Genomic DNA, 14,663 nt, shown 5'->3' with positions numbered 1-14,663 from the left:
TCTCGGTAGAGTTGGACAAATTCAAGGCCCCGAAGAGGTTCAGCATGCCGAGGTTCCAGATATACGACGGTAAGTCAGACCCCAATTTTCACGTCGGCTTGTACCTGAACTAGATAGCTCTATACACCGGGAACGAGCCGTTGCTCTGTAAAGTGTTCCCCTCGCCCTTCGGGGAAATTGCATCAGACTGGTTTCACAAGTTGCCAAAAAGAACTGTGAAAACCTGGGAAGGCCTAGCCGAGATATTCGTGGCCAGGTTTGTGACAAACAAGTTATAGGCATTAAGGGTGGATTCCCTAATGGCTCTAAGAATTAGCGAGGACGAAGGCCTTAGGGCCTATGCCAAGAGGTACTATGAGGTATTCAACCGGATACCAGGATGCAACCAAGAAGTGGCGGTCGTGTCTTTTAAAAATGGCTTAAAAGATGATTGTCTGCTTCGAAAATCATTGGCAAAGACACTGCAAAAAAGTATGGAGGAACTGATGGCCAGAATTGAGAAGTATGCGAGGGCCGAGGAAGACACGCCAGGGACAAAAGCGTCAAAACAAGAAAAGGGAAATGGCTCACCGAAGCGAGGCCGCAGTAATGGCAGATACAACAAGCAAGAGACAGGATTAAGGGCTGCGCAGACAGTCACAACTATATTTCGAATCCCATTTACAAAGTCTTGGAGAAAATCCGAAATCAACCCTGTTACAGAGCACCAGTAAGGGCCCTTGGTGAATTTATTGGAAGAAGCCTTGGCAAGAACTATGCTTACCACAATGAAGCTGGACATCTAACTCAAGGGTGCAAAGCCCTAAAGACACATCTGGAACACCTGGTAAGACAAGGCCATTTAAGGGACCTAGTAGATGAGGCCAGGACGAGAGAAGAGCAAGCAAGGCTACCTCAGGCACCGGTAACACTGCCTCCTCCAGCACCACAACCGCAGGCAAGCGAACCTCGAGTGATCAATGTGATTCACTCGAAGGTCAATGAGAATGAAATACATGGGGAGACACAGAAGGTAAAACACTTGCAACATGTGTACTAGGTCAGGTAGAAAAGACCTAGGGCAGACGATTGCCAGGGACCAGTGGTGTCCTTTACTAAGGCCTACCTAGAGATGGTACAGCATCCACACAACGATACCTTGGTAGTATCCCTCCAGATTGGAGAGTGCCAAGTGAAGCGCATCCTAATTGACCAGGGCAGCTCTTGTGATATCATGTATGTCAGATGTTACAAGAAGCTTGGCCTTCACCAAGACAATCTGGAGCAGTCCAATGGCCCAATGGTTGGGTTCAATGGAACGCCGATGTGGCCCCTGGGAGCAGCAAGTTTAGAGGTGTAGGCTGGCACCAAGAAAGTGAAAACTGAGTTCACCATAATTGACACCCCCTCCCCTTATAATTCCATCTTGGGAAGGCCATGGCTGCATGCAATGGGGGCTGTACCCTCAACATTGCACCAGCTGTTCCAGTTCCCAACAGAGCATGGAATGGAGGAGGTCAGAGGAGATCAGGTGCAGGCAAAGAATTGCTCCATGGCCGCAATGAAATCTACCTGCAATGTACAAAAAGCAGAATCAGAAGAGATTGAGGATGAGGACATGGAGGTCTTGGAGGACGTTGGCAAAGAGCCAGTCGAGAAGAGTGAGGAAGCTCTAAAGAATATCCTTGTCCAGTAAGAGGATGAGGAGCGCTTCTTCCTTCTCGGCTCGGGCTTAGCCGAGGAAGAAGAAAAAGAGCTAGAGACGTTCTTAAGAGCAAACATTGAGGTATTTGCCTGGACGCTGTACGAGATGCCTGGCATTGACCCCGAGGTCACTTGCCATAGACTGAATATGGACAGGTCGGCTAAACCTGTCATCCAGCGAGCAAGAAGGCCGACATTAATGCATGTCGAGGCAGTAAAAGAGGAAGTGGATAAACTTCTGGAGGCTAGGGCCATTCGAGAGGTAACTTACCTAACATGGTTATCAAATACGGTGGTTGTGAAGAAAAAGAATGGGAAGTTGAGGGTCAGTGTGGACATCACCAGCCTAAATAAGGCTTGCCCCAAATACAGTTTCCCACTACCCAAGATCGACCAATTGGTCGTGGATGCCACTTCAGGGCATGGAAGGATGAGCTTCCTAGATGCATACAAGGGGTACCATCAGATAGCTATGTACTCCCCAGATGAGGAGAAGACGACATTTATCACCCTAAAAGGGTTGTATTGCTATAGAGTAATGCCTTTTGGGTTGTAAAATGCAGGAGCAACATACCAGAGATTGTAACCAAGATGTTCAGACATCTAATCTGCAGAACAGTAGAGGTATACATAGATGACATGGTCGTGAAGACCAAGGAACCTCAGGATCATCTGGAAGACTTAAAAGTAGTTTTTGACATCCTTAGAACATATCGGCTCCGACTCAATGCATCGAAGTATGCATTTGGAGTTGGGTCTGGTAAGTTCTTAGGATATTTGGTTACAAGATGGGGCATTGAGGCTAGCCCAGATCAGATTAAGGCCATCTTAGACTTGAAAAGCCCAACATCGACAAAGCAAGTGCAGATGTTGACTAGAAGAGCTGCAGCCCTGAACAGATTCATAAGCCGAAGCTCTAACAAATGCAAACCTTTCTTCAGCTTAGTAAAGAAAGCCACAGACTTCTTGTGGACAGAAGAGTGCAAAGTCACCTTGGCCGACTTGAAGAAGTATTAAACCACAGCTCCAGTTCTCTCAAATCCAGTACCTAGAGAGGAGTTGTTCTTATACTTGGCAGTTTCAGAGCATGCAGTGAGTGCAGTAGTGATTAGAGAAGAAAAGAGAGAGCAAAGGGTAGTTTACTACATGAGTAAGACTCTAGCAGATGCAGAGACCAGAAATCTACCCTTGGAGAAGTTAACACTGGATTTAGTAATGGCTTCTAAGAAGTTGAATCATTACTTTCAAGCCCACAAAATTGTGGTGTTAACTGAGCATCCCTTGAATTCCCTATTACAACGGGGAGATCTGATAGGCAGAATAGCCAGATGGGCAATGGTGTTGGGCCAATATGACCTGGAATTCAGACCTAGAATAGCAATCAAAGGCTAAGTTTTGGCCGACTTCGTGGCCGAGTTCACACCAGGCGCCATCACACATCGGGCTCCGTTGAGCTGAGGTCCAGATAAACAAGGAGAAACCCAGTTGGGGATAACCAAATAGAGGAAAGAAGAGAAACTCAGGCCCTGCAACATTTACATCGGCGACTCCTTTCGACTGTTTGTTGATGGAAGTTCAAACCGACAAGGAGCGGTGGTAGGAGTAGTTCTAGTATCACCAGATGGGCAGACACTAGAATAATCCATTCGTTTGGGGTTTAAGGCCTCAAACAATGAAGTAGAGTATGAAGCACCGATTGCAGAATTAAAGCTGGAAGCAGCATTGGAAGCCGACGAGGTAATAGTCTTCTGTGACTCCCAACTTATTGTCAACCAGGCAATAGGCAAATACACAGCCCGAGATGAAAGGATGTCGGCCTATGCAAATGAGGTGGGCAGATTGGTAGCCTTATTCCAGAATTGCCGACTACAGCAAGTTAGTCGAGATGACAACAGCCATGCTGATGCCCTGGCCAACCTAGCTAGTGCAATGAAACCTGGAGAGGCAAAGATGATAATGGTGGATTACTTGTTAGATCCAAGCATAGAACCACTGAACACAGAGCATGAAGCAATGTGTGTGGAGATGGGACCAAGCTGGATGGATGCAATCATAGAATTCCTAAAAGAGGAAAGACTGAAGTCGGCAAGATTCAGTCTGACATCGGAGGGACATCTCTACAGGACATCTTTTACTGGACCCCTTTTAAGGTGTGTGCATCCTTCAGCAGTTAAAGACTTTCTGTATGAAATACATGAAGGAGTATGTGGAAGCCACGCTAGGGGCAGGTCACTTGCTCATAGGGCCATTACTCAGGGGTACTAGTCGCCCTACATGCAGAAAGATGCTGAAACCTATGTCAAGAAGTATGAGAAGTGCCAGAGGTTTGCACCTTTGATACATCAACCAGCAGCTGACTTGAACCCAGTGTCCAGTCCTTGGCCATTTGCCCAATGGGGCATGGATCTTATTGGACAATTACCTCAAGCAACTAGACAAAGGAAGTACCTGCTGGTAGTAATAGATTACTTCACCAAGTGGGTAGAAGCTGAACCCCTTGCAAAGATTCGGGACGTTGATGTGAAGAACTTCATCTGGAAGAACATTATCACAAGGTTTGGGATCCCAAGAGCAATAATAGCTGACAATGGTACACAGTTTGACAGTAAACTAATCAAGAGCTTCTGTGCAAAGTACAAAATTAAGAACTATTACTCTATTCCAAGCTTTCCTCAGAGTAATGGTCAAGCAGAAGCCTCCAATAAGATTATCTTGGATGGAATCAAGAAGAGGCTGGAAGCAGCAAAGGGAAAGTGGGTGGAAGAGTTGCCCAATGTACTTTGGGCATATCGGATTATGCCGAGAAAATCAACTGGGGAGTCTCCATTTGCCATGGCTTATGGCACAGAAGCAGTTATCCCACTGGAGGTCGGCATCCCAGGGATCAGAACCCAGGGAGTTGAGAATGGGACCAATAAGGCATTCCTGGCCCGAGATCTTAATCTGTTAGAAGAAAGAAGGAAGAAAGTAGCCATTCAGCTGGGGGCATACCAGCAGCAGCTTGCTAGAGCTTATAATAAGAAGGCCAACCCAAGAGAGTTCCAAGTTGGAGATCTCGTCCTGAAAAAGGTCGTCGGCAACAAGAAGGATCCCAAAGAGGGCAAGCTTGGCCCAAATAGGGAAGGACCCTATAGAATCATCTCGATCTTGGGCAATGGGGCATATCGGCTTGAAGACAGTGAAGGCAAAGAGTTACCAAGACCCTGGAATACTTACAATCTAAAGTTTTTCTATCATTAGATTTTCTTGATTTTTGAAGTTTTTTGTTATTAGCCGAAGTAATAAAGTTTTAGTTTGATTTTTAAACTTGTGTAGTTTGACTAATCAGTAACCTGGTGATGTTTCTGATTGAAACATGACGAATAACTTAGACTTATTATATGGAAGAGTTCCTACTTGCATATAATAGAGTTGAACTAAGTTGGCGATGTTTCTGATTGAAACATGATGAATAACTTAGACTTATTATATGGCAAAGTTCCTATTTACATATAATAGAGTTGAACTCAGTTGGTGATGTTTCTGATTGAAACATGACAAATAACTTAGACTTATTATATGGCAGAGTTCCTACTTGCATATAATAGAGTTGAACTAAGTTGGCGATGTTTCTGAGTGAAACATGACAAATAACTTAGACTTATTATATGGCAGAGTTGAATTATACTTGCATATAATAGAGTTGAACTAAATTGAGTTAACCTATAGATTAATAGGGAGACCGAGGTTTATGACCTCGGCTAGTCTCTGTTTGAATCTTATCTCGGCAACGAGGTCCAAGCCACGTGTTTATTGAGAACCCAAGTAGAACTCAGGTTCATATTAGGGGACAGAGGGCTGGAAGAATGATGCTTCGGAGTTAGAATTTACAAGCTAAAGTCGATTTAACACTTGTTGAAATTTTGAGAAACATTTACAAGTTGAAGTTAACCAAAGGTCATGTTGAAAAAGGATTGGTCTTAACACTTGTTGAAATTTTAAAGAAAAATTTACAAGTTAAAGCCAATGTTCTATTGAAATAATAGAAGACAGAGGTCTTGATGAGTAAAGAGTGAAGTGGCAAGTTGTAAATAACACTTGTGAAAATATTATGATAAAATATTTTCAAGTGTTAGGCTAAAACCGAGATAAATTATTAGTGGGAATAGCCGAAGTATTCCACACCAAGAAGATTACACAGTTAAAGTGTACACATCTAAATTATTCTAAGTATAGAATCATGCAAAAGGAAGACAAACATACAAATCACATTGAAAGAAGAGAGTTATACTTGCATTCAGATAAGGAAGTTGAAATACAAAAAGGCACTTCAGCTTGATATTGGAGATTACTTGTTCAGAATAGAAAGTAGAACGTCAGCCAAAATAAAACTTACATTGTTTCAAAAGTAAGAAAAAGTACAAGAAATAAAGAGAAATGGACTACTCGGCGTCAGCTGCGGACTGGGTCTCGACTCCAGAAGACAATTGGGAAGACTTTTTGGCAGCCTTCTCAGCCTCGAGCTCAGCAACGATCTCCTGTAGAGTTTGATCGAGGTTCTTCTCGGTGATTGGCACCTCGGAGTTTGTCTTTTGGGAGGAGGTGTCCTTTGAGACCTCATCCTCCTCATCCTAAGCCAAGTCCAAGACTTGTTCATTCAAAGTATGGGACTTGGCCCCAGCAACTTCCTTCTTCTTCCTGACCAAAGCTTCCTCCTCGGACTCAGAATTGTCTTCGGATTGGCTTGGAGTATGGGGGAATGGAAGGGGGAGGTCGCCAGCATTCTTGAGGAGGGAGTCCTCAGGGACGTCTAGCTTTTAGAGAGCAGCCCTCCAACCAAGGGTGAAACCCTTATTGCATGCCTACTTCACTTGTTTTTTGTAGTCCTCCTTGACGTCGGCCGCCCCTTCGACATACGCCTTCTTATCTGCGACCTTGATCTCAGCCTCTTTTGTGGCCAGGGCATCTTGAAGCTCTTTTTGGGCCTTGACCATCTTTGCCTCGGCCTCTTTCTTTTTGGCTGCAAGGACCTTGGCAATGGCCTCGGCGACATTAGCCTTTTCCTCGGCCTCGGCCTCGTCCTGAGCTTTCTTGGCTGCCTCGGCCTGATCTGTCATGCCCTTCAGCTTGCCCTCAGCCCTGTTAAGGGCCCTCTGCAAGCTTGTAGTCTCCTTGGTTTTAGTTTCCAACTCCTTATTGATGGCAAAGGCTTGCATCGCAAAGGAGTGGGCATGCTGGATTGCCTAGAAGAAATGGACAAAATAAAAGTTAGTAAAAACTCTAAGTATGAAAAAACAGAGTATGGAAAGTATTAGGTATTAGTGGCTTACTTTTGTGGAGTGCTGCAGCATCAGGGCAAAATTTTCATATTCACTTGCCTCGGCGTTGCGATTGAGGTCATTTGGAAAGAGCAAGGCAGTAAAGAGGGCAACACCGACTTCAATGTCATCGGCGCTGTCACCAGCTCTGACTGGCTTGTCCTCAATTGTGATTGGCGAGGCCCAGGGGGCATTGGGCTTTAGAGACCCCAAGGTGATCAAAGAGGCCGACCTCGGCCTCTTTGATTTGGTAGATTCGGATGGTTCGGCCTCGGTAGGCCTCTTCCCGGTGGCAGAGGAGGTCTTTTCACTGTCAACCAATTTTGAAATGGGCAATGTATCCTCAGTGTCAACCTGAGTCACCGTTGCCTTAGGTTGGGCCTTCTTCAATCATTTGGGCTTTGACTTTGGTTGAGGCTGGGATTATGATGGTTGAGCATTGACAGTGTCGGGGATGTCAGCCAGAAGATCGTCTGCAACTGCTTTCTTGCGACCCATCTCGGCAATAATTGCAATTCGGTGTCGGTGTTTGCGTTGAGATGGGCGGATCAGATATGGAGCCGAGGTTGATGGCTGCTCAGCTAGATCGGAGCTAGATCCCTGATCTGGCCGAGGTGATGAAGTTGCTGGTGGAGTTATGCCGAAAGGAGGAGACTTGCTCTTCTTCTTCGGGATGTCGGGAAGAACCGACTTGTAAGTCGGGATGAAGTTGAGTAACAGAGGAGCTCTCCGCCTCTGAACTGGTAGATCCAACAGCTTCTTTAAGTCCTTGCTTGGGAAAAATGACTTACGGAAGTATTTTGGTGGCTGTGGAAGAGCTACAAGAAAAACAGACGTTAGAATATATAGAAAAAACAAAGTATTAAAGACTTGAAAGCAAGTAAATGTAACACTTGGTTCTTACCATCTCCCTCTCTGAATAATGTACGGCTGAGAGGGTAGAGGTGAAGGTCCTCGTCTGGAGCAAACTCCCAGTTGCCCGAGACAATGAGGTAATCATCCCCAGCTCCCTTGTTGGAGTCTGGGAGGTCGGCAACGATTTTGTATTCTATGGACCTCCACTTAAGGTAATATATGTAGCCTTTTTCTAACTTGAGGCCATACATGGTGTAGCAGTATTGGATGTCGGCTAAGGTTACCGTAGTGTTCTCTTTTTTGGCTAAAGATATTATGCCATTGATAACTTAATAAGAGTTTATGGCGAGCTACATTGGGTTCAATTTGTAGTAATGGAGGACTTCTCGGAAAAGGATGTCAAGAGGGAGCCTAAGCCCACACTCTATGAAAGCTACAACTGGGAAGGGTATGGAACCAATTGTGGGCATGATGAAATCATCCTCCCCAGCCAACCTAAGGTGAACGTCGGCCGGGATGGAAAATTCCTGCCTAAAGTATTCTAACTTAGTTGTGGTGTCTACCCTATGCCTCCGCATACCCATGATGTCAGCTTGAGAGGAAGGTGTTGAATTTCAGAAGGAAGCGTTTAGTGAGGGTTTAAGGGACCTCGGCTAAAACCTAAACTGGTGTTGGGGCAAGAATTTGTGAGGATCTAAAGGGAATTCATTTCAGTTTTCCTAAAATTTGTGAGTTCTACAACAAATCCCAAACCTAAGTCTATACAAGCAAGGATTGAAGCCAAGAATCTGGAAAAGACACAAAAAACAGAGACAAGAACAGTGATTCAGAAACAAGAATAGTGATGCATTGTCAAAAACAGTGGCAAATATCAACAGATATGTAAGCAATATGTATATACAGAGGAAAAGATTGGGCAAAACATAGAATCATAAAACAAACATGTTCAATACATGGTGGAGTTCAGGATACAAGTTACATGATCAAAGACATGAGCAGGATTGCAAAAGTAGCAAGTAAAGCAATGGAGTTCATTGAAGAAAAACAAAAGATTGAAACAAGAAGTTGAATGTGATAGAAATAGTGACTCACCGAAGAAAAATGAAGCCGATGTAAAGTTCGCCGGGGTCAGACGGTGATCGTAAGTGGAGAGGAGCAGCAAAAACTTCGCCGGAGGAGGTAAACGGAGTAGTTGTAGAGCTTACGAGCTTGGAACAATGGCAGATTTGAGAAAGTTAGAGAGAGAGAGAGTTTGCACGAGAATGAAGATACAAAAGTGAAAAGATGGAGAGAGAGAAGTGGTTTTGATCAAAACTATGAAATGGTGAAAAAATTGCAATCAATGTGCATAGGACGACGTGCCTGTCAGACGGCACACGCAAATGCGATACGACTTAATGGCACGTGACGGGCACGGTCCAATAGGGAAAGGACGCGTGGGAGAAACGGTTGAGTTGCTGTACGTGACAGCTCATACGCGTGATAAAACTCTTAGAGTTCTTGATTTAATGAAGCAATGACCTCGGCTAGGACGACGATCTCGGCTGAGAAACTTGAACAAACTTGGTTGTTAGTTCTGAAGCATTGATGAAAACAGACTTGGTCAAATTTGAGCCGACAAATGATGACCTCGGTAATAAAGGATAAAGCGAGTTTAACCGATATGCTAAATGAAAAAAATGATATAGGTTCTATCACCTCAGGATGGCGAGGTAATAGAACCTAGAGGGCTGTTGTGGGGACATATTTTTTGAGTGACAGCACGTAGCCGAGGTGGCACCGAAGTGTCAGCCGAGGCTTCATATGTCCTGGTCATGTTGCCGAGGTAATTTCGGTTAGGCCGAGGTTATCTGCGAGAATACCGGAATCCGAGATAAGCGGATAAGGGACAAGAGTCCTAGAATGGGAGAGGACTTCAGTTTGAACTAAGATAAGACTCTTAGAGAGTTTATCTTAATCCTGCTGAGAGTCCAAGATTAGCAATAATCTTAAGTCCATTGAAACTAGGCTTCTATTGGGATTATGTTGGTGTTGGCTATAAAAGAGAGGCACCCCCATGGGTCTAAGGTACGCTTTTTGTATTCTGAATAGTGAGTTAAGCACTTTTGCTATCTTTGAGAGATAACTGACTTGATCGTTGGAGTGCCCCCAGGTGGACGAACTACCGCCAAAATCTCTTCTTTTTGTGACAGGTCGTTTGGGCTTAATCTATTCTGCCAGTGTTTCTCCAGCTGAGTTCCAATTTGACAGTGTAGTCAAAAATCGACTCACACAGTTCATATTAATGGCTTGATTATCAACTCACATATTAAAATTTTAACCACTAAGTGCCACATTGTTTTATAAGAAAAAAATTATAATAACAATAATTTATTAATTTATTCATGTTGCATTTTCTTTCTGAATGTGTTGGCGTTGGTGGCTTGTCATTTGTATTTTTGTTGAGTTTTGGTATTGCAAATGATTGGCTTTGACACTTGTGCTAACTTTGTTAGAATATGTTTTTTAAATAATGATATTGTTTGCCTATGAAATTTTGTCTTTGTTGATGTAATGTAGTTGTAGTAATTATACTTTTAATTTACATCAATAATTTTTTTTATTAATTAAAAAAAAATAACAGCAACACGCTGTTATTAGCCTACAATATTATTTTAAAAAAATTCTACTTACACAACAGTTTTATCTCTTTATCCCTTCTGTTTAACGGTTATTTTTTTTTTTTTTTATTTTATAAGAAAAAAAAGTTGAATATCCATACAGATTACCAGTACGAGTGGTGGTGTTCTACAAGTGACAAAATATTGACGGTGCCACTTTCTTCCTCTTACTCTCAAACATTCATGTTGCTATGAAATACACATGACTGACTATACATGACTATAAATACAACAAAAAAAATCAAAATCAAAGAACATACCTTCTGTGAAGTCGTTGCCGACGTGTCGTTCTCTTTTGTCGTTGGTGATGTCCTCATCCTTCACGTCGGTGCTATGGTCTCTGGCGTGTTAAGTCGTTGTTCTCGTTCGCCGTTGGTGCTCTCGAACCCCTCCCTGCCGTCGTTCTCTGTTTTTTTTTTTTTGGATAAATTACGTTGACACCCCTAAAATTTATATTTATTATAGTTCCCCCTCACATTTGAAAAATTATACTGACCCCTTTGTTAAGTTAATTTTATGTATGATGATCATTACGGTGAGAGGGGAACTGTTATGAAATTTTAAACCTCAGAGAGCAATCTGTAATAAAATTTTAAACCTCAGGAAGGGGGATGTAATTTCCAAAAGGTGATCAGGGAACTGTAATAAACATAAACCTCAAGGGGCGTCAATGTAATTTACCTTTTTCTTTTTTCAAAACAAATATATGTATAATGAGAAAGATTTTTAGGGATTTTGAAAAGGGTGTAATTTAGAATTAATTTTGGTATTATAAAAGGGTATAATAAGAATTTCAAATTTTTCTTAATGGTGCAATAAGAAAATGGAAAATTTTATTTCCACACACTTATTTACCTCAACACACGTCATTTCTCAGTGCACATGCTTATGAATTTGATTAGATATTATTTGTCTCATTCCACACACCACATATTTCAATTATAACCCTTAACTCAAATATTGTATACACACTTTCCACCTAAACACAACCCATACAGCCACCGGAAACCGACAGTTTATTCACTACTCTTCTAAAGCTTCCGATGAACCAAGCCATAGATCTTTTACACTCGCCGGAAACCAACAAAAAAAATTTGTGAGAGGTATTTTCTAGGGATTAGGGTTTTTGGGTAGTTGATGCGGCATTTAGGGCAATTCCAGAGGGAGTCCTCGACGACTCACCTCTACCATAACCCATTTTGTAATTTGATCAAAACTCGTTTTGAATCGTATAAGCTCTGGTTGTTGTTGTTGTTGTTGTTGTTGTTGGGTATCGATTCGTTCCTAGAATAAGATTTTGCCTTTCATTTTGTTCTTGATTGTACTGATTCTGGTAGTTATCAGATATAGAAGACGGTTTTCCTGGAAAGCAAAGCTCGTCAAAAAATCAAACTAGTGGTTTTGCGATGGCCGCGGCAGAGGTGATGATGATGAGGAAGAAGAGACCGCTTATTATTGTTGACGACGAGCCATTCAAGATCGTCTTCCTCTCTATTATTCTCCATCAGATTCGAAACCGAAACAAATTAAATTAATTTGAGAGAGAGAGAGAGAGGGGAGAGAGAGAGAGAGAAAAAAAACGAAAGGGTTTGCGGGTTTCATCACGACCCAAATCCGATATCTAGAGATTAGATGTTGCGACAAGTCAAAAATTGAGGTCATAACAAATTAATAATGTATCGGAGTTAAATAAAAGGGAATCCAAATATTTATTTAATTAAAACATATACATTGGAACTTTCATTTATTTACATTGTTAGAGTTAGACTATAATTACAATATACCTTTTGCCTATCCCACGCACTAGTCCTGCTACTTCCAACTTATGAACTGGGAATTAACAACCCTTCCTAAACCTTATCACCTGAAAGTGTTTAACAGCTATAAGCACATAGTAGAGTAAGAAATATTATATTGATAACATAAGGGTATAAAAATCACCATGGATAATTATTCAGACTAAGCAGTGAATAGTTTGGTTGAATAAATAAATTATTTTAAATAACAGAAATATAATGCAGAAAATAATCATAATCGCGGTGTAAAATAGAACAGAATAGAAGGCCAATGGATACAGATGTATGGACTCAAGAGGTGGCTCGTATGGACCCTAGATATGGCTCCTAAAATCGTGTAGCATTTAGCTTTGCAAAGCACTTTGCTCCACACTAGAGGGTCACCAAAGTGACAATCAAAGGGTCACTAAAATAACAAATCAGAGGGTCAATGGTTATTTAAATCCCCCAAGCCATGTGACCATAAGAGGGTCTCTAAAGTGACAAATTAAAGGGTCAATGGTTATTTAAGTTTTCAAGGCATGGGACTTCATGTGGTACTTACAAAATAATTGTTCAAAAACACATTTAATAAACAGTTATATTTATGAGTTTTTATTTTTAAACAAATAGGATTTATAAAATAACTAGCATAATTGAAATGTTAATTTAATTTATAAAACATGATTTGCATAAAATAATTTTTAAAACAATAAAATAATTTATAATTATTCAAAATATGATATAACTCACATCAATATTCTGATTTTACTATTCCTGCTCTACCCCTTTTCTCTTGATGTCCGTTTGTTTGCTGCTATGTGTTCCTAATACATCTCCTATTTATAGGAGATCTTGATCAAGGCTCACACTCTAAGCAATTGGATTAGGATAGATGGCCATTAGCCATGTGGTATAGTTGTCTCTAGAATATTTTTTTTTTTTTTTTTTGAACTTATCTTCAGCAAAGTTATTTGATTAATTACACATTGACTGTAATTAATATTATAATTATATTATTACCTTATGGCAATGCATAATGACCTAAATTTTAAATTAGATTACATTTTATCGTACATAATTAAAAATTATATATATATATATATATATTATGTGGTATTAAAATTAATTAAATATTTGGAGTGTCACAGTTCTCCCTCATAAATAAAAGTTTGTCCCCAAAGTTGTCATACCTTGATTTTCAAAAAGATGTGGATATCGAGCTCGTATTTGATTCTCAGTTAGATTCTTTGACATGATGATTTCGCAATAAGACTTTTACAAGAGGTATGGTCTTATTTCAGAGAGTCCGATCACGACGGTCAAGGATCTATATCGGTTGCTCTTCATAAGAGAGATCTCTTCGAATTTTCAGGTCTTCATGATCATTAACATGTTTTGAATCTCAAAGATATCGTCGGAGCATCAAAACATGAAATACGTTATGAATATTGGACAATGATATGCCACAAGGCCAATCTTTTCTAATACCTCAAGTAGTCCGACGTAACGCGGGTTTAATTTTCCTCACTGTCCAAACCGAATGACTCCTCTTGTCGGTGAGACCTTTAAGAAAACATGATTTCCTAATCAAAATTTCAAATCTCGTCTTTATATATCTGCATAGCTTTTTTGGCGGCTTTGAGCAGTGCGGATTTACTGATGTATGATTTGAATTTTATCACTTATCATCTACACAATTTCAGGACCCAATAACTTTTTGTCTCCTACCTCTGTCCAGCATAATGACGATCGAAATTTTCTCCCATACAGTGCTTCATATGGTGCCATTCCAATACTCACTTGATAACTGTTGTTATAGGTGAATTCCACTAATGGAAGATGCTTGTCCCAATTAGCTTTAAAGTCTAATACACATACTCGCAACATTTCTTCCAACGATTGAATCATTCTTTCAGATTGTCCATCAGTTTGTGGGTGATAAGCGATGCTAAACTTTAAAGTTGTTCCCAAAACTACCTGTGACTTGTTCTAGAATTGAGACACGAAACGAGGGTCTCGATTTGATATAACTGACACTATGGCGCAATCAAATGATCTCTTTTATATATAAAATGGCAAATTATGAAGAGAATACATGACTTTGACGGGCAAAAAATGTGCCGATTTCGTTAATCGATCTACTATGACTCGCATCACATCATTCTTTGAGACTGATTATGGTAATCCGATAAAATCCATGGTAATGTGCTCCCATTTCCATTCAAGAATAAAGGGTGGTTGTGGCAGCCCTACAGGTCTCTGATGTTCTGCCTTAACTCGTTGATATTGAAAGTATTTGGAAACATGGTTCGCTATGTCTCTTTTCGTTCATGTTCTCCAATAATGCTCTTTCAGATTGTGGTACATCTTCGTACTCCCAAGATGAGCTG

The sequence above is a fragment of the Camellia sinensis genome, chromosome 11, assembly GCF_055761805.1.
Source record: "Camellia sinensis isolate YWXY chromosome 11, ASM5576180v1, whole genome shotgun sequence".
Taxonomy (NCBI): domain Eukaryota; kingdom Viridiplantae; phylum Streptophyta; class Magnoliopsida; order Ericales; family Theaceae; genus Camellia; species Camellia sinensis.
Note: the sequence above shows the minus strand (reverse complement) of the source record.